Source organism: Gymnogyps californianus, chromosome 13 (assembly GCF_018139145.2).
Source record: "Gymnogyps californianus isolate 813 chromosome 13, ASM1813914v2, whole genome shotgun sequence".
Lineage (NCBI taxonomy): Eukaryota > Metazoa > Chordata > Aves > Accipitriformes > Cathartidae > Gymnogyps > Gymnogyps californianus.
This window is the reverse complement of record NC_059483.1, coordinates 4,419,658-4,444,952: the sequence shown is the minus strand read 5'-3', so window position 1 is coordinate 4,444,952 and position 25,295 is coordinate 4,419,658. Positions and strand designations below refer to the sequence as shown.

Genomic DNA, 25,295 nt, shown 5'->3' with positions numbered 1-25,295 from the left:
CAGCAATTCTCTAACATTCCCATTTATTTCTCCCACACTCGTGTTTACCTTGTTTACCCACATCTGAAATGTCAAGAGCGGTACACCTCAGTGCAGGCCACCGTGCCTAACAAGACGAGATTTAGCTAATATGACTAAAAGCAAATTCCTGGGGGAGGGGAGGTCTATGCTGATGCTACTATTTTTCTTCTGAATCAAGTGGTTTCAACACTGATTTTTCTGATGCTGTGTCAAAGGATATTTCAACATGCCTTTGAATAAGGCGTAGCTGGCTGGTGTCTCGGCGTGGACCTGGGAGTAACTTAGTGTGGCAGAGCTGTGGAGCTGCAGCGTCCCAGTGAATTGTTGGTGTTTTGGTGGAATGGCAGGAAGGTGAGATCTGGGTAGGACACAACACATCGATCCCCTTTTAAGTGCTGTTGAGAGTGGATGCGTGAGGAAAGCGGGGTCAAGGAGGAGAACGTTGCATTTGCTGCAGTTACAGCTCACGTCTGACCTGGATCTGGGCTCAGGCTTGCTCCCCAGCTCCTCACTTGCCATGCCCATTAAACACAGGCAGGTCTGCAGGCCATCTCTCCAGAGCCTCCAGGTCCCAGGGGTGGGAGACAAACCAGCCTGATGGGCAGCGGGGGCAGAATGGCAAGCGTGAGATGATTTAGGAAGCTGCTTCTGACCATCCCTTAGCAGAGAGTTGCCACTTTGCAGTGGAGACAACGGTCTAACTGCTTGAGGGATGCAATAGCCAGCAGCAGCAGCAGCAGCCAGCGGCATTCCTGGCGGAGCCCAGGAAGGCAGCCGAGGCCAAGTGCTTCTGCAGTTCATCTGAATTCTTCATACGAAGTGGCAGTTCAAAAGCAATTAGCATCCCTGCCAGAACTTGGCTGCAGCGGTGCGGAGGGCACCGCCAGGGAAATGACAGGTCTGCTCTCTGTCCGTGCCCCACCAAGCAGTCACCAGGCTTGCGGAGAGGAACCGTGGCACGCTGCTACCGTCCCCAGCTAACCGGAGCCCAATTATGGAGTGCTCCTGCTGTGCTCCATCCCAGCATCGTTGCATGGGCAGATAGCAGGGATGTCCCCCTCTCCCTCGCCAGGAGTGGGAAAGTGGCCAACAAGAGCAGAGAAATGTGTAGAGATTTGACAGTACATGACTTCCCAAATGCACCGGGCAGTGTAACTGCGCTCGGTTCTCCTAATCATGTGTATAGTTTCTGGCACTCCCTCCCAAGAAGTGTGTTTCCAAACAGGGGCTCACGGTCAGGGGTACCATCTGTTGAAAAGGGTATTAACTCCATTTGCGTGCCTGATTTGCACATGCAAAATAGCGACCCAGTTGCACATATGCTACTGCAGGTGAGACTCCACCTTTAACTTTCTGAAAATGAAGCCACAAATGGCCACAAATTGTGATGGTTCTGCAAAAGATGTGCGCTCTGTTTGTACCGTCTCAGTGCTGGGGCTGGGGAGCACTCATGGTTCAAAGGGAGCGTTGCTGCTACAGCCAGCCCGGCGTTACACAGCATCGCTTGTGCCCCTGACCCCAAACGTGTGATTCTTGTCAAAAGCAATGTCAATCAAAATTGCTAGTTTCTGCAGTATTGTGACACCTGCAGATCTATTTGGAAATAACCTACCGACATGCAAGTATAGGTTCCTAACTCAGAAGGGAGCAAAAGACGGAACAGAAAATTGCCTTTGTGCTGGACTTAATATTTACATCTCTCAGTTTGCCAAATAGGTTTGTTATTTATAGCAGTAGCAGCAGTAATATTCATCAGTTGCCATGGACATACTAAGCTCACCAAGTACAACAGTGAACCACAATCTGCACTGGAGTAATTTTAAAATGCTTTCATGCTGAGTGAAATAGTTTGTATTAAATTTAAGAGTTAAATGCTAGGTTTCTCTAGTGCCATTTCTGGGATTTCAGATATAAAAATGGAAATACTTTATTGGAAATTTAATGGGAAGAGCAGTGCTGTATACAAGAACCCTAAAGAACTTACTGTCACTAGGCAGCGTTCAGGATCACAATTTACTGTGCTTAAAAAGCAGAATATATAATGAGAACATCTAGAATTCCATTAATAAGGATATATTTTTGACGAGCTGAAAAACTAGATGGAAAATAACATTTTATAAGTTAACTCTTAATGGAAGCACATTTAGGGGGCCAGTTACTGCCTTCTGCATTGTTGGCATCTTTATTTGAAGCGGTCTGTCAATGTGTCTGACGTGGGAGGGTAATCACGCATGCAGACCACTGCTCTGATCAAATCCTCCTGTTCTGCATTTGGGGAAGCAATCCTCATTTCTGAAACGCCAGACCTCCAAAATATTGCTAGAGATGCAAATTTTTCTTTCTTGGGATAATTTGGGGAAAGAAAAGACAGAGCAATTACCCAAGACTTTATAGACAGAGCCTGTGAAAAGGGTTAAATCTGGGCAGGGAGATCTCAGTAGATATTTACTGGTTATCCACTGAACCTGGCCTTCCCCTTCCCCTGCCCAAAGAACAAATCCAGTGGTAAAAGAACAGCTGAAAGCTGTCAGGCTTTAATACCTATAGATAAGGTCATTCCTTAGGGGAGACTTGCTCAAATGCATAATAATATAACCAGGAACTGTAAAAGACACCAAGATATATTAGAAGATAAAATAAAGCAGACTGAAGTTCAAACATGGAAAAATCTAAGCTTTGTATGGTGAGAGGTAAAATATTTCCACACATGAGTGGAGGCTCTTGAGTGAGGAACTGTTTGAAAGACCTGGGAGGCTGGTTAAATCTTTGGGGATGAGAGTTTGAAGACTTACATGATACAGATAATGGAAGAGGCGGGTTGTGGGAGGGGGCCCACTGGAGGTGAAAAATCACCCGCAGGAGCGGATCTGAAGCCGAACTCACCTGCTGCAGTGGTCGCGGGGTCTGAAAGGGCAGGAGGGACTGAAGCATCGCTTTGGCCAAGTGGAGGAGCTGCTGGTAACTGGGGAGCTCCCCAAGAGTAACCCTAAAAAAAAAAAGAAGCCTTCTATTAAAGTGGAGACTCAGTCGTGGTGTGGCACAAGCACTGAAGAACAAGGCTGTCTCTGGGGCTCTGGGATTTTTTTCCCATGTAGTTTGCAATATTTTGTGCTAAAACTGAGAAAGTTTGAACTGGATTGTGGATAAAAGTATCTATTTTGAAGGGATTTCTCTGCTGAGCCTTTTTGGATTAATGTTGTTACTTTGTTGTTGTTGCTTTTTGTCTTTAACTTGCGGTTTTTTTAATGCAGCATCATACTGCAAATCCCCTCAGTGGGACTATATTTTGGTGCGAGCCTGGTCTGAAAGCTACAGCTGAGAACAGCACATGGTTTGATAACGTGTCAATATATCCACCTCCACTGGGAAATAAGTCTAGTGCTCACCAGTTTTAGCTGGCAGGCCTTAGTTAAACCCCTTCACCACAGGGTGTGTGTGTGTGAAGCAAGCTCTAGCGCTGGATTTTCGTAGCATCTTAGTGGGTTCATCCTCTTTCGTGGCTTGGATCGGATCACGTCAGTACTCACCTGAGACTGTGTTCTTGAATGCATTGAACAGCCTTTTGCATTTAATCTGGTATTTGTGCAGGGGCCAAGAAACTATAACCCATAGAGGTGGGAACGGGGCTCAGCATCGCTGGCCGGGCTGGAAGCGTTTGCTTTCAGGGGGCACGGTTGCTTAGGGGCGGTGGGTGAGAGTGCCAGCAGTTTGTAGTCAGGACATAAGTACCATTTTGGGGGGGAATCTGCTGATTTCTGAGAGAACTGAAGGCTCGCAGGACCTCTCAGCACTGGGATCGGAGCGGGTTATGCTTTGGGAATGTAGTAAAGGAAGAATTCAAGGATCAGTCTTGCCAATGAAATACCTATACTTAGTCTAATATTGTAAAATTTTAACAGTTCTGTGGTTCAAGACACAAAAGTGATTATGAGCTGGGCTTGGTGAAAATGAGCCTCTTAAAAGTAATATTGCAAATGCAATTGCAGAGTAGGGAGTGTTACAGCCTGTTAATAAAACTTCTGGTACTGGCTAAGCGGTGGACTGGCCTTTGCAGGTTGCAGATTGCTCATATTCCCATCCGAGCTCTTTCCTGCTGCCAAAACAGCCCGGGAGCCCGTCCTTCCGTAATAGTTTTCTCTTTTCTTCTTACCTGAATGGAGGCTTGACAGTTCTCAAATAGACTTAGATATACTGCAGATATTTTATAGTTTTAGCATGTATTGTTGTGCACAACGTGTAATTGTATTTACTTGCTGGCAATAAAGAAGTTGTAGGAATGAAAAAAACCCACATTACTGCTGTATTCTCTTCCTTTTCATACAATGCGGTGTGGGAGAGATTACTTTCCTGAGATAAAATTGCAACATATGAAATCCCACACTGAGCACTTCAATGCTTTTTTCTTACAGGGAAAACAAATACGAAGAAGAATGGGAACAAAACTCACTGTTGCTTTTGTTCAGTTTTGGTTTTTCTTAGTGTGGTTTTTCATTTACAAACTTTTGCCAAGCAAAAGGGATGTGCGAAGTGAAAATTGAGGGAGAACTGTTAAAAATAATTACTTACATGCCCTTAAAATCCAGTATGTGTTAGCCCTTCAAATACTATTCCTCCTCCCTGAAGTGCAGGCCGATGTGACTAAATAAACTATCTGGATTATTTATAATCATCAGAGCTACGGCATTAGTGAAACAAGGAGAAAACACAGTGCAAATGATCCCTCCTTTGCTGTGCTCACTGCATCTCGTGAAAATGTCCTACTGCACTTCAGGGTGTCTTCGTGCAGCAGAGGACTCCAGCAGGACAAGCTTTCCTCCCTTGATTCTGTCTGTAGCTATTCTTTCCAAATATGAGTACATTTTGTCTAGACAAAGCACACTTTTGACTCCAATTTTAGAGTTCACCTAATTTCAACTATCCTGCAATATTTAGCATAGCTTTCTGAAGGCAAGGAAACCGCAGCTATGTGGAATTCAGTAAAAATGGGTCCTGTATAAGCACGGATGCTCTGACTTTTAAAAAAAAAAGATTTATTGAAACCTCTCTGGAAGTAGAGGAGTCATCAGTGAGGTCCGTGTGCGTGCTGCTCTTTTAGCCTAGCACAATAGCAATGTTTCGTATTCAGAAAGCTTAGCTCCAGCTATTGCAGAAAAGTTGGGGAATTATCATTTGCAGATAAATCTTGTGTCTAAATTGTACTTCTGGGTTGCTAATTTTACTAATTAAAATATCTATCACCTGTGCGCGGCCTCAGACTGATTTAGAATAGGAAGATGACCGTCTTTAATTTAATGAGGAGTTGTACATGAACCGCAGATTCTTATCCGAATGGCTGTGCTGTAATTTATCACTGCGTTAGGGCCAGAACGTTCCAGCGCTGGAGAGATGTTAAATGTGTCCTGAGTGGATTCGGACAATAATACACGTTCCTACAGAAGTGTTCGGTAACGCTGTTGCTGAGCCATAGGGCGCCGTTCTACACTGGAGGAACCTATATTGGTAGGAAAAGGGGTAATGGTTTTAAACTAAAAGAAGGTAGATTCAGACTAGATATAAGGAAGAAACTTTTTATGATGAGGGTGGTGAAGCACTGGAACAGGTTGCCCAGGGCGGTTGTAGATTCCTTATCCCTGGAAACATTCAAGGTCAGGTTGGACGGGGCTCTGAGCAACCTGATCCTAGCAGAAGGTGTCCCTGCTCATTGCAGGGGGCTTGGACTAGATGACCTTTAAAGGCCCCTTCCAACCCAAACCATTCTATGATTCTGTGATTCTAATTCATACGTTTGCTTTGGAGCTTCAGAGAGTGAGACCATAAGATGTACAAAGCAGTGTTTGCCTAGAGCATTGCAGTTTAAGTATAATGTTTTTCATGGAACTTCTCATCAGATTTCTGTTTGCGTGTCTCCTCGGGGAGGAGGGAGCGGAGGAGAGGGGCTGTCAGGAGCTGAGCAGCAGAAGAGGTTGCAGACATCCGTGGGAGTCCTCTGTAGGAGACGTGGCTTTGTAGGAAGCATGGCACTGCTTTCCCTGCGCAGGAGCGGGGCAGAGGCGTAAGATGCCGTTCATCTCGGGAGCAAGGGGCTCCCGTGGGAGCAGGACATCGTTGGCACTGTGGCGAAGAGGCCACCCCATCTCCCAGTGGCGATTTCCACGTGGGACACCCGCCTCCATGCCCTTGCTGGCTTTAGGCAGGGGGAAATCTCCTGTGTTTTCTGCTCTGCCTCTGTATTTGAATGGGAAACAGCATTCCCTGTTCACTAATGTGCATCATCAGTCTTTCAAAGATGCTTGATTTCTGTTTGATTCTTAATTATTATAATAGTTAAGGCACTTAACATGCTTTAGTGATTTACTTCATTTAATTGGATGTAGTGATTAGAATATCTTTTATATTACCCTCACTGTGGTTTTAATTTAAGATTATAATCTCGTGGTTCTTTTCGGCTTCTCTAGCTTTCATTTAGATACTGCTTTTTCTTTTCTGATTTCATTTTGTGTATTCATTTTTTATGCTGATTCAGTAAACATGCTGCTAGGATGATTTCTCAGGAAACCTGAGTGTGGTTATAAATTCTTTCATTTAGTGCAGACACTAATGAATTAAAAAAAATATGAAAATGATGCATGAGACCGTACTCAGCCTCTGGAGTTGTCTGTTGCTTTTTGCAGTCATTTATTAGAATTAAAAAAAAAAAAAAAAAAAAAAAAAAAGAAATTATTCTCTTGATGGGGCCTAGAGGGAACATATGAAATAAGGAGATGGAAAATGATAGTGTAACGTCCTCTTTGTGTGTGTCATGTCCTGCCTTAGTAGATGGGTGACGTATGGATTAAGATTTTAGTATTATGACCCAATGTGTGAGATTTTGGTATTATTACCCAGTGTAGGAATTGCTCTGGTGAAGGGAATTGAAGTCCAAGGCTGTAGGTTCAGTCCCCACTGCCCTATGCTGAGGGCACCAGCACAGGCACTGGGGAGGAGGATGGAGAGGAGAAGGTGCTGGGAGCTGGGCTGAAAAACCTAATTCTGTATAATTTGAGAAACAAGCAAGCCCTTCTCTGGGGGGACTGTGGTGGATTCTCCAAATTAGTTTGAAATGTAGAGTAGCATGTTCTTTTTTCCTCTTGGTGATGCACAAAATCACACAGATAATCCAGCTGGCTTGTCACTGTAGAAATATATAGTATCTGTATTTTGTCTCTGCTGTAGTGCCAAATCCTAAGTATCCTCCATGACTATCGGTGCTCCTTTCAAAGGGAAAAGACCAACACAGATACGGGCACGCACGTGAACTCAGAGGATTTACAGGTCCAGCAGGAGAGAAGCGGTTGCTTTGTAAGAAATTCCCATTTGCAATTAGGCTAAGAAAGCCCAGAGATCCATTTTATAGGCTTCTCAGTGCTTGGAGGTTTGGCCAGCTGAAATACATGGAAGTGGTAAAGCACTTTATCTGCTTTCTCTTCTCTTTGCCAGCACAGATACTGTTATTGCAGCACCAGGAATATGGTTTGCTTGAAGTATGACAAAGAACTACCATTAAAAAAAAAAAAATCCTTATCATTAAAACGTAACAGTGATCCTGTTCAAACAGAATAAAGGATTAGGTCCCCAGCGCACTGCTCCTGATCCTGCCCATAAGTGGCCGCTCGGAGAAGGGAAACAGGGCTCATCACCCCCCGTGCCCCTCCAGCTCCTCTGCCGGTGGTGCCCGGAGCTGGAGACCAGCTCGAAACAAAGGGCCTCTTCTTTTTATGTCCAAGACAACTAATTAGGTGAAAGCCATGGGTACATGCAGAGCTTCAGAAACAATCTTTGATGAATTAGTTATTTAGCCTGTCTCACTGCACTTGAATGCCACTGCACTGTATCACCTTCCCCGACCGTGTGAATGCACCTTCCGAGCCAGATCCTGGTGCCTTTAATCACTGTGAATTGAACTTTATTCTGGGAAGCGTCCCAGTGAAATCAATTAGGTTTTGTGCAGAGCGAGGTGCTGCAGAACACGGCTACGGGTACCAGAGCCTGGCCCTGGGTGACCACCGCATCTGCTCTGACCATACCGGAGCATCGCAGCGCCCAGCGAGGAAAACGGAGACTGTCGCTACATTAACGTGAAATATTAAAATGGCTCCAATGTTTGGAGCTGCCAAGTGTCAGGCCTATAGTACATGTCCTAAAGCAGTCAAACTGTTGTTACGAGTGCAAAAATATTAACAAATCATTGGTTATTTAAACGGAATCATTTAGGGCTCATCTGGCTAATGAGGAAGAAAAAACTGAAGTGAACACTTCTTTTTTTGAGTTTTACGGAGTCGTATGAGATCAGCTGTTCGTAGGAAGCTATCGGTATACATACCTTGTTAGCTCCCTTGTGCAAAATTCCTTATCTGCATCTTATTAGTCTTTCATTAATTAAAGCTACAGAATTCAGTATTTTTTGTTAGCTGTTCTCTCAGCATGAAATTTGGCTAATTCTTCAACTATTGGAAACAAAGCTCAAAGATTGAAGTTTATTCTTATTGTGTTCTTTCAGTTATTTATTTCATATTGCTGTCATGCATGGATGAATTTATATGATGCTCTGATGACCTTTAGAAATTCTTCTGATTAAATACTGTTCTACTTCATTATGACATTTCTGTACTTGTACTACCAGATTTGATGTGTACAGCTTAATAACACAACCAGACATGAATGCTAATAACTTTACAATTCATTGCATTGCTATTTTTTAATGTAGATTAATTTTAAAGCAAGTTTCTCTTGCTGCAGGCTTACATGAATCATATAAATTAGAAGGTAACAAAAGAACATATTAGCATTTGTTAGCCTGGATGCACAAATTTTGTAGTAACCATTTTAATATGTACTACAACTTTTCCAGCCTCAAGTTTAATATGTACTACAACTTTTCACCCTCGATTTTTCAACCAACATCATAATTGAATTGGTTTCCTTCTTGCCTAAGGATAATGATTTTACACTGATGGAATCGTTATTAGATTCTAAGGATTATACTGATGTTGCCTGTTTTACATAGAGCTAAAAAAAAATTAAACTTATTCAACTGTAAAATACTTTTACACAAAGGCTACTGTGAGTCTGAGATAGATGAACTAATTATTATGTTTAGAGTTGTTGTTAATATCCAGCATCCATAACTGGAGCAAACTTCTTGACATAGCTCTGTGCGGCGCATGTAGAGCGCTTTTGAAAACCCAACCCTGTTGCATGTCCTTGAAGTCTGGCAGGTGGTAACTGGCTGTTGTGGAGCTGATGCTGTGAAAGCATGTGTTCGTCGAGGCAGGAGATGGCTCCCTACAGACGTTCACAGAAATTACTCGGAAACCTCCTAATCTACAGACACAAATTCTGGTAGTGGGCCAAGAAGCAGAGGAAAGAAAGGTGGAAGAGGGGAAAAAAGAAGGCATTACCTAGAGGACTAGTGTCTTTACTGGTAGGGATCTGGTTATCGTTTCAGTTTGTGTTTAGAAGATCTGCCTGTGCTCCACCACACTTGCCTAAGTGTTACAGCAATGTTTTAACTGGTCCAGATTAGGTGAGAACCAGCTCACCAGCATCTGTCGTTTTCTGTCTGCGCATCCAAGCATCGCTTTGCCGGTCTTGGATGTATGGAGAGAAAAAATAGTCCAGGTTAAGCATAAATGATAAATTTCTGCTATCCTGAAAAACATCAACATTTCATGGGTAATTACACTTTAGGCTGCAGAAATAGCTGTTGAATTAATTGATTTTACAATTACTTCCTGATGTGCTAAGTGGGTGTTGGTCCGAGTGGAGGTGTCAAAATAACATCTTCAAAAGTCTCAGTGATAAAAGACATTTGCCTATATCCGTTGAGTAATCAACAATTAGAATACAATATAATTATCTGCAACCTTTACTCAAACAAAAGAGGAGGAAAAACTTTATTATTGCCTTTAGATATATGAAACATTTTTGCAATTTTTACTTGTCGAATATAGAATTGTCTGGAACTGAAATTAAGCAAGTAGTCACTCTCTGACTTCCTTAAAGCTGGAGGTTAACCTCAATTTAAAAAAGTATTTTAAAATCATGTTTCTTTAAGCATCCATTTAAAATCATTTTAAATCATAGGTGAGAGACCAGTCAGCATAACTCTACTGGACTGCTCTTCCGCATGATTTTAAAAAGCCTTCATGCTTCATTACTGTGGATGGATGTCACTTCTAAGGTCAGGAAACATGATTGCTTTCCCACACTTACGCTTCAGTCAGTTTTATTCACTACAGAAAACAAGAGTAAGGAGCAGCACCGATTGTAAACTTGCACTTACTCAACTAATTGTATACAGAGTGATCAATATATGAAATCAAATGCTATGTCCATGGTGCATTAAGACATTATCAAACTACTGTGCTTGTTGGCTACTTTAATATGCGTTGAGGTATGGCACACCACTCCAGTTATATGTGGTTCAATAGTTTCTTTAAGCTGAGACGTAAACATGTCTTTAAAAAAAAAAAAAAAAAAGAAGCTGACCTAAAGCTAATAGAGCTGCATTGAATTCTTCTCAAATAAATGTTAAATTTTCTTGACACCATTACCCTTTTCCTTTGGAAACTTCAGAGTGTTCTTGGCTAATAATAAAAATAAGGAAAAAAAACCCCTCTAAAAACAAACCAAGAAAACTCAGTGGCCCATCTACTTTCAACCTTTTGCTCTTTGTCCTGGGTATTTGCAGCAAAGGAGACAAAAATCCCATCAAGCTTTCTTTTCAGCATTGCACAGTGCTTTATACTATTTCCTATGCTCGAGTTTTTGCCTGTAACAACAAAACAAAGTAATTAAGGTGGTTCTAGCAAAGTTAAATCAAAACGATAACAGAAGACAATATCGCTGGATTCCAACCCAGGCTCTGCGACTGTTTTATTGAACAACCTGTACTAAATTGTTTAACCTATTTGCTGCTGATTCCCTGTCTTTAAAGTGGAGGCATATTAAGCCTTACCCGTAGCATCAGTCACAGCGCTTGTTGACTTGTATCTGTGCGATGCTTTTGAAACACAGTGCTCCGTAACATTGCAATGAAGTGTGGCTGTGCTGAGACACGAGAGTACACAGCGGGGAATCAGTCCTGGCTTGGCTTTGCAGATGTTGCTGGCAAGTCCCTCTTCTCACCCCGTCATGAGAACAGGGGACTTGGACTCCCCATCGGTGTGTGCCTGTAGCCATACGACGTGGTGTGAGCTGCCGTGTTCCTCAGCAAGGAGACGGCCCCAGGTGAGCACCTCCTCTCACCTTGGCTGAAGGTGACGTGCTTGGGCAACCCAAGGAAAACGTGTCCTTGTGCCACAGGCAGAAATGTCCCTAGCAAATCCTGGGCCTGTTTCCAGCCACTTGATGGTGATGATACGGACCTGGCTCATTCTCTATGACAGAGCGACACCGCGGTGTCAAGTCACTGGTGAGGCACCAGTGAGCTTCAGCAGGGTGTGAATTCACCCGCTGTCTTTTAGTTCAAGGTCTAAATCTGTGGATGCTGGGTGGAGAGCAGGTGAGAGGGCATGGCCCCACAGCCCTGACATCTCTGCTGCTTGTATCAGCTTCATGACTGGTGTCAACTTTGGGGTTTTTTGCTCCCCAAAGCTTGAATTCTTCTAAAAATTGGCCAGATTTCTGCAGATCTCTAGAGGAAGAGTAAAATCTGTTGTTGTTGCAGTAAAACCTCATTATAGACTTGGTGTTACATTTCATAAGGGATCAGTTTGTGAAGCATCTGTTATTGCTCTTTCAGAGAAGGTGGAGAACAGAACCACAGAGAAGCTTTAAGTTGAGTTTGGGGGATCAGGCATAATTGGCAAATTGCTGAAGACTTGCCATGTGCTGTAATTAAAGGGCTGCTGTCAAAGACGAAACAGGCATAAAAATGTGCCTTCCTTGGCTGCTGTCCCCTCTGGTGAGTTCATCTTCATTTTCACCATTTGATGGAGAATTGAATTTTGAGATGGAAAAGGGAACGTCTTATTTTAGCGAGTCCTTGGTATCTCGTAGCGCTCTTCTGCGGGTATCCAGTCTGCGCAGGCATGGGAGGAAAGGAGCTGGGTCCTTGACGTATCGCTCAATCTCCCAAATTATCATAAGGTCTCTCTCGGGGATGTGCTGACAGCAGGAGAGGGCAGGCTGGGTAAGTGACTGTGCCCCCAGTTGTTCGACATGAACAACCAAATGTGCGTACCACCGGGTTCATCTATAGCCACAACCGGAATTTCCCCTGGAAGAGAAGCTCAGCTGCACAGGTCGGTTTGCCAGCTGGGTGGGGATAATCAAGGTAAATACAGAGGTTTCCGGGGTGGATTTCCTTGGCAGATGTCAGAAGATTTCTAGAAAGGGAGCACCTGAATCTCTTCGCTTTGGTAACTGTTAAGCTTCCGAAATGTAAGGAAACTTGGACCCCAACCTTGGAGACGACCTTGTCCTCGGCACAAGTTGTCCCAATGGGGAGAGGTATCAAGTATGTCTAATGGACAGAAGTGTGCTCCTAAGGACGCACGTCAACATTGGGCAGACCCAAGCTCTAAAGGTGTTTCTGCGTTGCTGTGGCTGTAGTTCAGACACGCATTAGCGTTGCAGTAGCTGGCTGGGATTCTGCGAGCAGTTCTGCTGCAGCAGGGCTGAGCTCAGTGCAGTTGCAAAGTCCATCTGAGAAGCTGAGAGGAACAGCAGTGTGTTAGCAATTTCTCCATCCTACAGCTGTGTGCTCGGGCAGAGAGAGTGTGCTGTCGCTAGCCAAAACTAATTTAAAACTGTGTAGAGCTGACACAGATTGCTCTCACGGGAGTGACTACAAGATAGATATATCCTGTAGCTCTCTACCCACCAGGTCAGACCATGCCTTCAATAATTTGGATGCATTCTGGTGGGCTTGGTGGCCTCTCTCTTTCCAAAGAATAGGAATAGGGATCAGCAGTTACAAAAACACAGCTAGAAGAAAAGGTTTATTTTCCTGTTGTTTTCTTTCTAAACAATATTTCATTTGGTGCAAGTGTTAATATTGACAAGTGTATTTTATAATTTGCAAATGCACATTAGGCTGAGATGGTGCATTGGTTTTTAATGTTTAATGCACATAGTTTAGATGGCATGCATTAATCATATTCCTATTGCCTTTGTTATGTTAATGGGAGAAATAAGCTCTTTTTTTAATTTAAAAAAAAAGAAAACGGGTTAGACTTTTTTTAAGATGCATTATATATCAGTAGCTAATGAAGAGGAAATAATGATGACTCTGCACTGTAATATGTATTAGAACACTAATTAGACTATAGCAGAACTGCTTACGGATGTCTTTTAAACACCTGCTTGGTAATTTTCAGCCCCGTGCGTTACTCCATTTAACAATGCATGCATGATGAGAAGACAGAGTTAAGACTGAACTATGAAACACAGTACACATCAGCCTTCATTTTTGTCTTTTGTTCATCCAGCTTTACATATGTTTAAGAAGAGGATAATGTGGGTGGTCACTGAAATAGCCCTTTTCGTGGGCTGGGCTTTCTATGGCCCATTGCGGGTATAGGGAAAGGAGTCAGATATGTTGTTTTCCAACTTCTTTGTGGCCATACAAAGGCATTATGGTTTCAGGGCAAGAATTCTCAATTCAGACTGTTGTCTTGCATGTATATTAGTCCTGAATGTTATGTATTGTATCTCCAACATTTGCTTATCATTGATTTAGTTTTGAGTGTGCGTTTTCGAGACCATTAAAAGCTGCGCATCTAGAAATAATGTTGGCCTTCATTTTTAAAGCTATGTTTTGAAGTCATCTTCTTTTACTGTAATAACAAACCACAAATATTTCTACTCTATATCTTATTTGCTTTTACGTTTTTGTCCATTATGTAAATAATTGAATTATAAACATGAATTACAAATGTGGACCCTCAGCCTAATAGCCTACAATGAGAATAATAAAAAATCCTAATCATAAAAGCGGTTCCCATATTTCTGTGATGGGCCAAGGCTTCATCTGTAGGCTTTGAACTTGCACTAATGGAAGAAGATATTGTGAATAACTTGTTCATAAGAACATCAGTCCTAAGATAGGAAGTGCTTGCTTTGCGTTTTCATACACAAAACATTTCTAAGCTGCTCCCATATTACAGTGCTCTGCACTGAAAACTGTTGGCGTAAGAACATTCATAGTTATGCACGTTTCGTACCATCTAACTTTAAACTTCACGGGCACGGCAGTACCCCATAGGGAAGCTAGCTTAGGGATGTGGCCGCAGTTTCCTTAACTGTTTTCAGAATGAAGCCCGCTCTCAGGCAATGTCTGCGTGGGACAACTTCATTTGTTTAGGCTGGAGCACGTTGGCTAAGGTTTGGATGATCCCTGCCTTTCAAACAGCAGGATAGCATATATGCAGTTACTTTCAACCTAAGGCTTAGTGGGTCCTTTGTTAAAGGCTATGGAATTTTGATGTTTTCATTCCAAATGATAAATGGTGGTTTAAACCAATGATACAAAATTGCCACGGAAAATCAAGGATGTGCAAATATTTTAGTGGTCTCAGACTAATGTGTAAGAGCACTGGTTCAGTTTGTGGGGTTTTTTAAGCCTCTGTGATAGTTTAATGACTCCTGGTGAAATTTTGTTTGCTGGTTATACAGCGTTGAGCCTTATTGACAGTGACTCCTCAGTATTCCCCAAATACTGAGTCTCTGCGGTGATTCAGCTTCTTTTTTCTCGCTCCTCTTTCCAAAGGCAATCTTCCCTGACCGCGCCGTTAACATGTTGTAAGATATGGAGCTGTTTGTGCCTGAAAGCCTGAGCAGACCCCAAATGAGCATGCTAAAGGTGAGCAACTCTGATTCAAAGCTTTTTCATTTTTTTTTTTATCTTGACCATGAAAATTTTCAACTGATGCACTAAATCCTGAGATAGTTACACATTTAAATGCAGTATGACCACATTTCTCATAAAATGACGCATTTAAAAGTAATATGCAATATTTCCATTTTATAGGTGTGTCAGAATTTTTTCTCTATTTTTGAAATTTTTGGTACTATCTGCAATTTTACATAACCCCGTTTCAGGTGGCCACTGTGAGCTACAAATGTTTCCATCCTGTACGTAAGATCAGTTTTGCCTTACACACAGGGATGCTGCTGCTTTATGTAACTTCTGCTCTGTATCCTAAACGTAGCAGTAAAGCTTGGGTAACGTAATGCAACATGCCCAGAGAGGGTATAGTTGAAAAGGAGAAGAGTGCTGGGGAAGTTCAGTGGTACGCGTTGGTAGCATTTGAGTCCCAGAATGGTAACAGGTTTATGACCTACCCAAGGACCAGGTGAGAGGTAAGAGGTGAATGCAAAGGGGTGTAAAGTAGCATCAGATGCCATAAGCCAGCATGGTAATCAGGTGTGGATTTGTTGAAGGGAGAGAGGGAAAAGGAGACTCTCTTTGCCTCTTCCTCCCTCCCTCAGCGTGTGGTCTGATCCAGCCCGTGGTCCTGTGCTATATGGCGGATGTACAGCGGGGCTGCTGGGGGCAGACACATGGAATCTTTCAAGGTGCTTTGGGGCTGGGAGGGCTCTCTGATGCTGGGTGACAGAGCAAACCTCTGAGACTTTGCAGTGGCAAATATTATCGCTAATGGATGCCCCAGGGACTGCAATACTGGAAGAAGATGCCTTTGGGTAGGAGGTTTACAGGCAGAAAGTAACAGAAAACTTACTCCAAGTGTAAGACGAGGGACTTACCTACATACAGATGAACAAGCAGCTAAAAAAACCCCAAAACCCCAAGCAATTTTGTCACGTTCATCATCAGGATAAGTAGTGGTCTCAGCACACCAGGTGCCTCAGCACCGTCAGCGCTTGTGGAGGCAACAGAGCAAAGCATAAATGCATTCGTGCAAGGGAACCGGGAGGCCAGAACCTGAGTCTTCCAAAGCCCCAGGTGGATGTTTTGCCTTGCTAAGCAAGTCTGCTCGCTTGGTGACACCAGCTGCATCTATCCACTGCCCTTGCGTGACGCTGGCGGTACCCCTGAGAGTAGCTGCTGTCAGACCTGACCCTACCCTTCAGTGAAGCGCTGAACAAGTACATCTAGGATTTCCGAGTAAGGCATGCTCACTTTTAAAATAATATTCTTCTGAGGTTAGGCACTTTCCTTCAGTTACATGAGAAACCGCCTCTCAGTACCCTGAGAGGAAGAAGAGGGAGGGGAAGGAGGGCATCTTGAAACAGGTCTTTTTAAGTCCCACTATATGCACTTGCGCTGGGAAGTCTGAGGGGTTTTTGGCTCCTCTGTCAGTGTTGGGGTGTGTGTCGCTGATGGGGGGGTGTGAGACGAGAGCTGTCCCCACCTCTGTCTGCTCCCTTCCTTGTGGCTTCAGAAGTTGTGCTCCACCTCCAGAGGAGATGGGACCGTGTGTGAGATAAATGACCAGTCCAGAAGAACTGAAATAACCACCCCCTGGAGAGTATCCACTCCTTTCTGGGGCTGAATCAGTCTCTGCAGGGGTCCTTCCCTGCCGGCTCCCCAGTGCATTTCAGGTGAATCCAAAGATCTTCGCTCTTATTGCTATTTAATTGCTCATCTCTTTCAGCAGTATACTTAGGCATAAGCCATACCAATCTAATCGCAAACCCAAACAAACCAACAATCATTCGAGTCCTTTATATATTGGCAGGCAAAAGCAAGCCCTCGCCTCTTATCCATTCTGCACACATATAATTTTTCTGCAGCCTTCATCAGCACCAGGAATTCAATAGCTGAGACCAACGTTTGTGTCGGTAAATCCGGCGTGTAGGTCTGCCCCTTTCCTGAATATTCAAATACGCTGCCACATCAGTGTTTCTCATTTGGAAGACAGTGACAAGGGTCATAATTTTATTCTTTATCTCCCACTTCACCTGCTCCTGAATGCCGAAGAAAGGAGCATCCTGGGGAGCTCGGTGGTGTTGATGACAACCTTGCAATGCTCGACCGTTCGTCAGGGCGTCATGGGAGGATGAGGAGGAGCAAGAAGCACAGCCGAGCATCCGTGCCTTGCAGCCCTGGCTGGCCGGCGCTGGTGGCGGTGAGGTGGTACTGCCGATGGTGGTGGGAGGGAGACGGTGGGCGTTAGCCCTGCCCGCCCCTCCAGCCGCACGGCGCAAAGCCGAGGGGCAGAATTGCCATGTCAGGTAGGAAACCTTCAGCCTGGTCAAAAATAGATCTGATTTCTGAAGATGAGAAAGGTTAAAATTGAGGTTAAATGTCTTGAACTTCCCTCAGAACTGTTTTGTGAAAAGGACACTGGGTTTCATTCAGTTGCTTTCCACTCGCGCTGCATTTACATGCCTAAAAAGATTCAGCTGTCATAGCTCTGACAAGTGCTAAAAAGCTCTTGTTAAGGTCACCGACATCAGAGGAGTGTCTCTCGCACAACATCGCAGTGTATCGGGGCCACCGTCACTGGGAACGGGGGCCAACGTCAGACACTGTTTGCTACAGACGGGATTGTGACCCCGACGTCCTGGCACGGCTGAGCCGGCACTTTTCTCACCTCTCTTCCTAAGGAGAGCTGTGTAACGCTGCTCCAGCTAAGCGCAAAAAACCCCCTCTAAACATGAATGACCTTTAAATTTAGGCTGAAGCTAAAAGATCTGCTGCTGACTTAAAATCTGGGGTTGCTTTCATGTGTCTGAGCATTCAGGGAATAGATGTAGCTTAACATGCAAATGCAGGGCTTCCTGCAGAACGGCACTGCTTTTCAAGATCTCTCATTTCACGCTGTTACCGCTCCATGCCCTGCTGTTTCTGTGAAAAGAGCCTCTCGGAGGAAAAGTTTCCCACAGACAGAAATCCAACTGATGTGGTAAAAAAAAAAAAAAAAACCACAAAAAAACCACACCAACCAAAAACCCAACAACTTATAGTTTAATTTCTAAAATGTGTGGTGTCCATCCACAACCTGGCAATCAGCATCTTCTCTGCTGCTGGTGTTTAGAAAACAGCCCCCCACTCCCTCAGGTTTCTGTGTATATACTTTATATGTTTGTCCTCATCTACTTAAGCAAGTAGATCCTGAAGTTGGGAGTCGGGAGTTCTGTCCTGCCGTAGGTGTGCAGAGGAAGATTTTCCCTCTGTGCGAAGCTCCAGCACCTTTTAGCATGTTCATTGGTGCATCTGTTTTCTCTCTGTACAAGTTACCGTGCTCACATAACTCAGGTGTTCTGCACATATAGAGAAATAGATGTCCAAACGCTTTTTTTCCTTATCACTAATGAAAAATGCCTGTAAAGCTCACGTACAGCCGCTGTCTGGCAGGTCCCTTCCCTGGAGGTTACAGGTGGGACACACCACCAGCGGAGTCCACTTGCTGCAGTAATGTTTATTTGGCACTTCAAATATCTTCCTTGAGCCACCTGGACATCATCTTCTGTCTTTAAAGCAATGTATGATGCATTATTGATGTGTGAAATACGGAAAATGTTTGACGTTTCTCTAATACCTTACATTTTTATTCTCTTCTAATTTCAAATATTTCCCATTCCATGCCACTACCGTATAATTCAACATTTTAAGCATATTGTTCCTCACAGTGTCTGCTCATATTTTTAAGCTTGTCTGGTTATTTTGACAACAAGAGACACCATAAATTATGTAAGCAATTTCTCTCCTTACAAGCTGGTCCCAGCCCTGTGCTGCCCAGATAAGAGCAGCGAGACAGAAGCTGCTTTAGTAACAGCCGGACTCGTGTGACTGCACTTCAGCTGCGCTGTGACCAGGGCACAGAGCACGTGGCACGTTGGAAATGAATTGAAACTACATAGAACAGGGGGAAAAAAACAGATCCAAGCCTGGCTGCGGTCTGAGACTCCTCTGAGATTTGGGAAGTGCGGTTTGCGGCAGTTTCATCTTGAAGCTGTGGCTGTGACCGTGCCGTGGGCTGTATGTAACAGAGCCTAGTTAGCACATGATCCGGGTCTAGCAACTTCATCTCTAAAAGCTGGGCTTTCATCCCAGCTGGGAGTTCAGGTAGGTGTGAGGGGAGGGTTCTAATCCACGAGGCTTCAAAAAAATCAGAGATACTGGATTAAAACCCCTTGGGCAGGGGAGGGACCTGAGCCTGTCCCACACTTTCTCACGTATACTCCAATTAAGTAGGAAAGTGGCCACACGCAGCAGCATCTCGGTTCTTTCTTGAACTCAAAGACGAGCAAGAGTCCTGCTGTTTCCTTGAAGGGAGGTGCTGGGAAGCGATGCCCCGCTCCTCGTCTCGGTACCTGGGCTTTTATTAGACTCCACCATGATGTTCATATTCAGAGGTCAGCCTCCTGACCCGCCAGTCACTTTTTTCATATAAACAATCATTACAGACTAATTGATAATCTTGAGGACTGGCAGCAGTTATCCGGGACAGATGGCCTCTGCTGGGAAACCTCTGCCTCTGATAGCTCCAAAACATGACATAAGTCTCATCTTTTCAAGAAAGCCTTTACCAGATGGGTCTAATTTAAAGCATGGCCTTTCTCGTTTCTTCCTAGAGGATAACTAATTAACTGCAGAACGGATAGCTCTGCTCCTCTGAGGGCAGGCAGAAGTGGGTGTTTGATATGGAAACATTTATGGGTTTGGTTCCAGTGCATCAGTGAGGAGAGATGATGAACTCGTTAGAATAAGTATCGATAAGTGTATTGAACTTCCTATTATTCTGAATTTACTAGAGCTGGCCAAAAGAGGCCAATTCTTGAGAAATATGTAATGAAAAAATGTCTCGCATCTCATTTTTATTATTGCTCTGCAATGACAAACCCTAAGTCAATTTGTATTCTCTCTCATCAGTCCTATTAGTAGACTGCCGCCAAAATTTGTGGTCACAGCTGAGGAGCTCAGAAGAGGAGGCTGAAATAAAGCTCTTGTCTTGCTTTCCGAGAACTGCCTGCATCAATCCGATTGTTTCTGGCAGTCATTTCCCAATCAATAGTCAGCTTTGTCACTTGACGTTTGAACCTTTGGCTTATTTAGCCAGGCTCCTCACGGTCCTTGGTTTGCTGCTTGGAGGAGGTGTGAGCCCCAGGCTGCGGCGGGATACTTTATTCTCTTTTCCTCTTGTGCATGAAAATGGCTCCGAGAGATTCTTCTCCTTCAGGCAGGAAACCCTGAAAACTCTGGATCTTTTCAATTAGATGCAGTACTGATTGCCAGCCTTGTCTCTGTTCTCTTCCATGAGCTATAAAATATCTCTTCTCTTTGCCTCCCCAATTGAACTAAAAATGGCCTATTTTTATACGCTTTTTACAAGCGTGTCTACATGGTAGAAATGAGGCGTTCTAGCTTATCTTGTGTTATGTAAATATTTCTGTGCTTCTAGAATGAAATTTTTCTTTCCCTTTGATCCAGCTTTCTTGTAGTCAGTTTAACCTTCAGAAAGAGTCAGAAGAGATTCATGGAGATTGCCAATGGCTTTATTCCTGAGGAAAATTGGAGAGAGAAAAGAAAACTCAAAATTACTGATATAAATAGCTCATTTAGAAATGGATGGCTAACTAAAGGAAAAGGTTGTCTTTTGGTGTCTTTTTAAGCAAATTTTTGCTTAAAATAGCTGGGACCAAACGTAAAAATAGCATTTGCCATGTTTGTGTAGCGTGACAAGATGGAAGTAGTGCTGTTCCAGCAGCCTGGGAGGTGGCTGTGCCCCGTCCCTGTGCTGTGGGCAGGATCTCCAAATCCCATCCCCTGGGCTGCGGTGGAGGGACAGGAGGGTACGACCAGATGTGGGACAGCTGTGGGGCTGGATCTGCGGCTTTCCCCCAGCACACACACACACTGAAGGGTGAGGAGCATCGCCGGTGTCCGATACGATCCCTTTCAGCTGCAGTTGTTGAACAGTGTCAGCGGAGAAAAGGAACAGTTTGAGTCCGGTTATAGATGATTTTCTCAACAAACGGATGTTCCCGGTGGATTGCTTTTCTTAAAATGTTAATTATGCTTCTTTAGAAGTATGCTGAGAGGCGAAGCGGCTCAGGTGGGGAGGAGGCAGCGAGAGACCCGGGAGAAGCCGCAGTCTCCGGCGTATTTTGCTCATTGACCTCCCAAGTGGAGGAGGCAGTTTGAAACGCTGCTGACGCGTTTTGCCTACAAGCACTGAAACGGGTCTTGAACTTCACATATGCTAATGCCAACGGTCGTGGGGCAGAGTACCTTACAGGGACATGGTTTAGTGGTGGACGTGGCAGTGTTAGCTTAATGGCTGGACTTGATCTTAAAGGTCTTTTCCAACCTAAATGATTCTACAGGAGCATATACATATGATGGAAAAGCTGTAGGTATGGCTGGAAATAGATGAGTCAGGCTCTTGGGGTGAAGTGGTGAAGTCAGCTTTGGGTTTGTGGCTGAACTGTGCCCTTTTTAGTACCAGCTGCTGTGAAGGCGAGGCTGGAGCTCGGTCATGCCCACGGAGACAAGAAGGGGCCGGTGTGGTTGGAGGGGACGAGGTGTGCCCATCACACTGTTGCGGGGAGCTGTGTGCCCATACGGCTTCGCTCTGCCCCCTGCTATGCCCCAAGGAGGCGGCCGGGGACGGCGGCAAGGTCCCCTCGGTGCAGAAGCCCCCGTGTGCTCTGCGTTTGTCCGGGCTGTGCCGTGGGCTGGTTCTCTGCCCGCTGCACGGGGTTACCACCACGGCTGCAAACGCTGGAGTCTCAGACTCTGGCAATTCTCCGGCTGGTGGGTGCGTGCCCGTCTTTGAACAGGCTGTGCGGCACACGGGACTTCACCCCGTTCCAGCGCCTATTTAATGAAATACTTTCAGTGGTGTCAAGTACTGCTGTGTTAAAATCCGAAACCAGATAATCAAAGTTCTTTAGCGGTGATGGTCAACCTTGTGAATATGAATGAGTGGAAAATACTCTAAAATCGTGCTTGGGTTGATAGACAAAGATTAATATTCATTGTAAATGAAAGAGAAAGGACACTTTGCATAGTTCATAAATGAGATGGATTCCTGGAGAAAATTAGGAAGATTTTACTGGAATTATTTTTATCCTTCCATTTCTTTGTGGCTGGAGTTTTAGCTGATTGCTTTGGGCTGTGCTGGCAGCGGGGGTGAACAGTCTTTCCAAAAGAAAATTTTAGGACAACTTCAAACTCCCACAAGAAGAGGTTGATTCTAGTCTTCACTTATTTCATAGAGATTTATAATTAGGACCAAAGCACCACTACTAATGGGAGGAAAAGAAGCAAGCAGTCTGTAGTTAAAAAATGTTTAATTAACAGCTAAAAATGATTATACAGAAGATATAATAGCAGAGACTTTGTTATTTGGCAGTATTTTGGGCAGAAAGAATGATAGCAGGAGGTCTGGCTGAACTCATGCTTCTGTGCCAGTGACCGGGACTATTAGCATGATTTCCTATCTGGAGAAAATGTGTATGTGGGATTTATTTAGGTCGTGTATACATGTTTGCATGGATGTTTATCAGGTCAGCTGCTAGTACCTCTTTGAAAAAAGAGGGCATATATTTTAAAAAATAAACAGACGACAATGTTAAAGTCATGGATGTGAAGGCAAGAAGGAACCACTGCGAACCGCCACTTTGAGTGTCTGCCTGAAGCCTTCTGGTGACTCTTCTGGTAACACGGCCAGAAGTAAAATTTGGCTGAGCTTTGTTCTGCCTCGGTCGTCTCCGTGTCTAGAAGGGCTGATCGATCAGTCAAAGTCTGCTGAGATTGGGGTGAGGGTTTCATTAGCCTTGGATCAGGCCCTCAGCACTGGATACTCTGGTTGCTTGAAAATAGGTAATTAATGGCGCTTTATTTTGCATGTTTCCAAGGCAACACAAACCCCCAAGACATTGTTTTCCAGTACATGAGCAGAAGCTTTTGGCTGCTGCAGAAGAGTTCCCCTCTGTCTCATATGAAGCTGCTGTAAAGGTACCAAAGCCGTATTTTCCGTCGTTATAGTCGATTTACATCCTATATCCAAAAAGTAATGACGATCAGATGCAGCTGATGAAATGAGCTGTTCTCACTGCAGAAGAACTCATTCAATCTGCTGAGAGCTCTGCTGTTCAAATAGATAATTAGTGTTGTGACAAGTGTAACTTTAAATGCCTCAGTTTGGTGGCAATGTTAGGAAGTGTGACAAAAATTAAATTATTTGTCTGCTTTAACCATGGCCCTCCTTGGATTGCTAATGAGAGAAATTCTTGTTAAACACATGTCCTTTTTGATAGACTCCTTTACAGGTCCTCAGTTGGGAAAATGATTTATTATTTGTGTCATAAAGGGCATGAAAGAGAGGGCTTTCCCTTATTTTCTCTGACTCGTTTCTCTTGATGTCTTCAGCTGATGTAACAGGTCATTGCTTGTGTTCCAGCATAAAACGGAAAGATCCCCTAAAATGAAATCACTGGGGAGAGCAATCCCGATGAATGCCTTTCCCGCCTGTCGATGTTCCTTCTAAATTAATGGGCGCGGGGAGCGCATTTAGGTGCTCAAATCTCAGGGGAGCGTTCACGGCACCTTCCCTGGAGGTGACAAAAAAAAAACCAAAAAAAAACCCAATCTGCGCTTCTATTTAGGGCTGCAGAGCGATGAGTTCAGAGTGCCTAAAAATAAGTCCCTATGCGCGCTTTGAAGCACTTACCTCAGTGTGCTGTAACTCTGCGGCAGGGTGGGGAGACCGCCAAGGCCCCCCCGAGTCCCGGAGCAGGAGGATGCTGCGTTAAGTGCTCGGGGAGAGCGGGGAGTCGCTCTGGAGCACAGCGGCCAGTCGCTTTCATTCAAAGGAAGCGTTTTTATCTTTGCATTTTTATTAACGGCCAGATGGTTTGGTAGCTGGTTTTAGGTCCCACCTTTGACCAAGGGCATGCGAACCCTCCCCTTGTGCTGCTGGAGGATTCCAATCCTGCACCCTCAGCTGGCAGTGGAGGGGGGGAAGTGGCTCTGTGTCCGTTCTCCTCTTGCAGCTGGGTCATTCTGCATCCCGAGGAGTGCGGGATTCGGGAGGCTGGAGGCTGAGCGGGCAGCAAGGAGCTGGACTCTCTCAAAAGTTGCTCTTTCCTGATGGACAGTTCTGGGATGTGCCCCTGTCCTAGGAGTTGCTTTGAGTTTAAATTATCATGGGCTGAATTAATGAACATTTTGAAGTTGCAGCCTTTCTATTGGCTCCTAACGGGATGCTTTTGATTCTTCCTTTTTCAGCATTTGCCAATGCCTTCGTGTTCTCCCACCCAAAGGGGAATTAATCGCCGAGATGGAATGAAGAGCACAGCACAGAGAGCAGGCATGGGCCAGACCTCACAGGACTAATTATGCTCTTAAAGGGTAAGAGAATAATCTTAGGTACATTGGGAAGAAGGTGTCTTAGTAACGCTACATAGGGTTACTGGCCCGTCTCCTATATTTGTGCATTTAAAAAAAAAAAAAAAGAGAGACTTTCAGAGATACTTCTTGACCTCAAAAAGATCAGCAAGGAGCTCAAGAAAAGAAATTTAATACCAAATGAGTTTATCAAGTTTTCTTGACCCTTAGAGATGGGGAAGAAACAAAGGAAAGATGCACATGAAGGTCTTGTGAAAGTGTAATACTAAACCACTCTCCCGTACAAACTGAGAAGTCTCAAACCAGAGAGAGTTCAAAACCAAAGCCAATGAAGAGCATGGTATGAATTACCGTAAGTGCCATCGCAGACACTGCAACACGGCAGTTAAAGCTGATGAAGAGGACCCATGACAGGAAAGGCGAGTGTCTGTTTATCGAAATATCGGCCTGTTGGGGAGGGGAACTTTTTGATGCACCTAACGAGAGGCGGGACAGAGTCAGAGGACTGGCAATGCACAGCCACTGTCAGCAGGAGGAAAACATGAAAATAGACTCAAAATTGGTGACAGGCTAGGGTTATTTTAGACTGCCAACTATCTGTATTTGTGGAGAGTGTACCTATGCACAGACATACCCAGGTACTCCGAGGATATCTCCTAGAGATAGCCGTATTCCTCTGGCAAAGACGAGACGCTACCTGCTACTCAGGTCGCACCCACTGCGCTGGCTGCGGACATTGGAAGAAACGCGCGGTAGCAGAGCAGTTTGTCCCTGCGGAGAGGCAGGACAGCGGCTGCGCGGCTCCCGGGAGGACCGAAGGTCTCTCCTGGAGAGGATGCCCTCTGCCAAGGGCAGCGTGGGGGGATGCGCCGGTCTTTGGGAGGGCTGCCAAGAGAGCGTCTGCCTGCATCTCCTTGTCCTGCAGCCCGCGCTTTCTGATGGAGGGGTAGTGACCGGTGCCAGTGAC

The 25,295-nt window shown here is 44.5% G+C and overlaps 1 long non-coding RNA gene across 1 annotated transcript in view; it reads left to right on the top strand.

Annotated features, from left to right (window-relative positions):
* The window catches only part of LOC127021665 (uncharacterized), a 131,492-nt gene extending 116,640 nt beyond the window's left edge, over nucleotides 1-14,852 (top strand). The window contains exon 3 of the long non-coding RNA XR_007767253.1: nucleotides 14,774-14,852. This is a non-coding gene — a long non-coding RNA (uncharacterized LOC127021665). The remainder of the gene's footprint in view (nucleotides 1-14,773) is intronic.
* The last annotated feature ends 10,443 nt before the right edge of the window (nucleotides 14,853-25,295 follow it).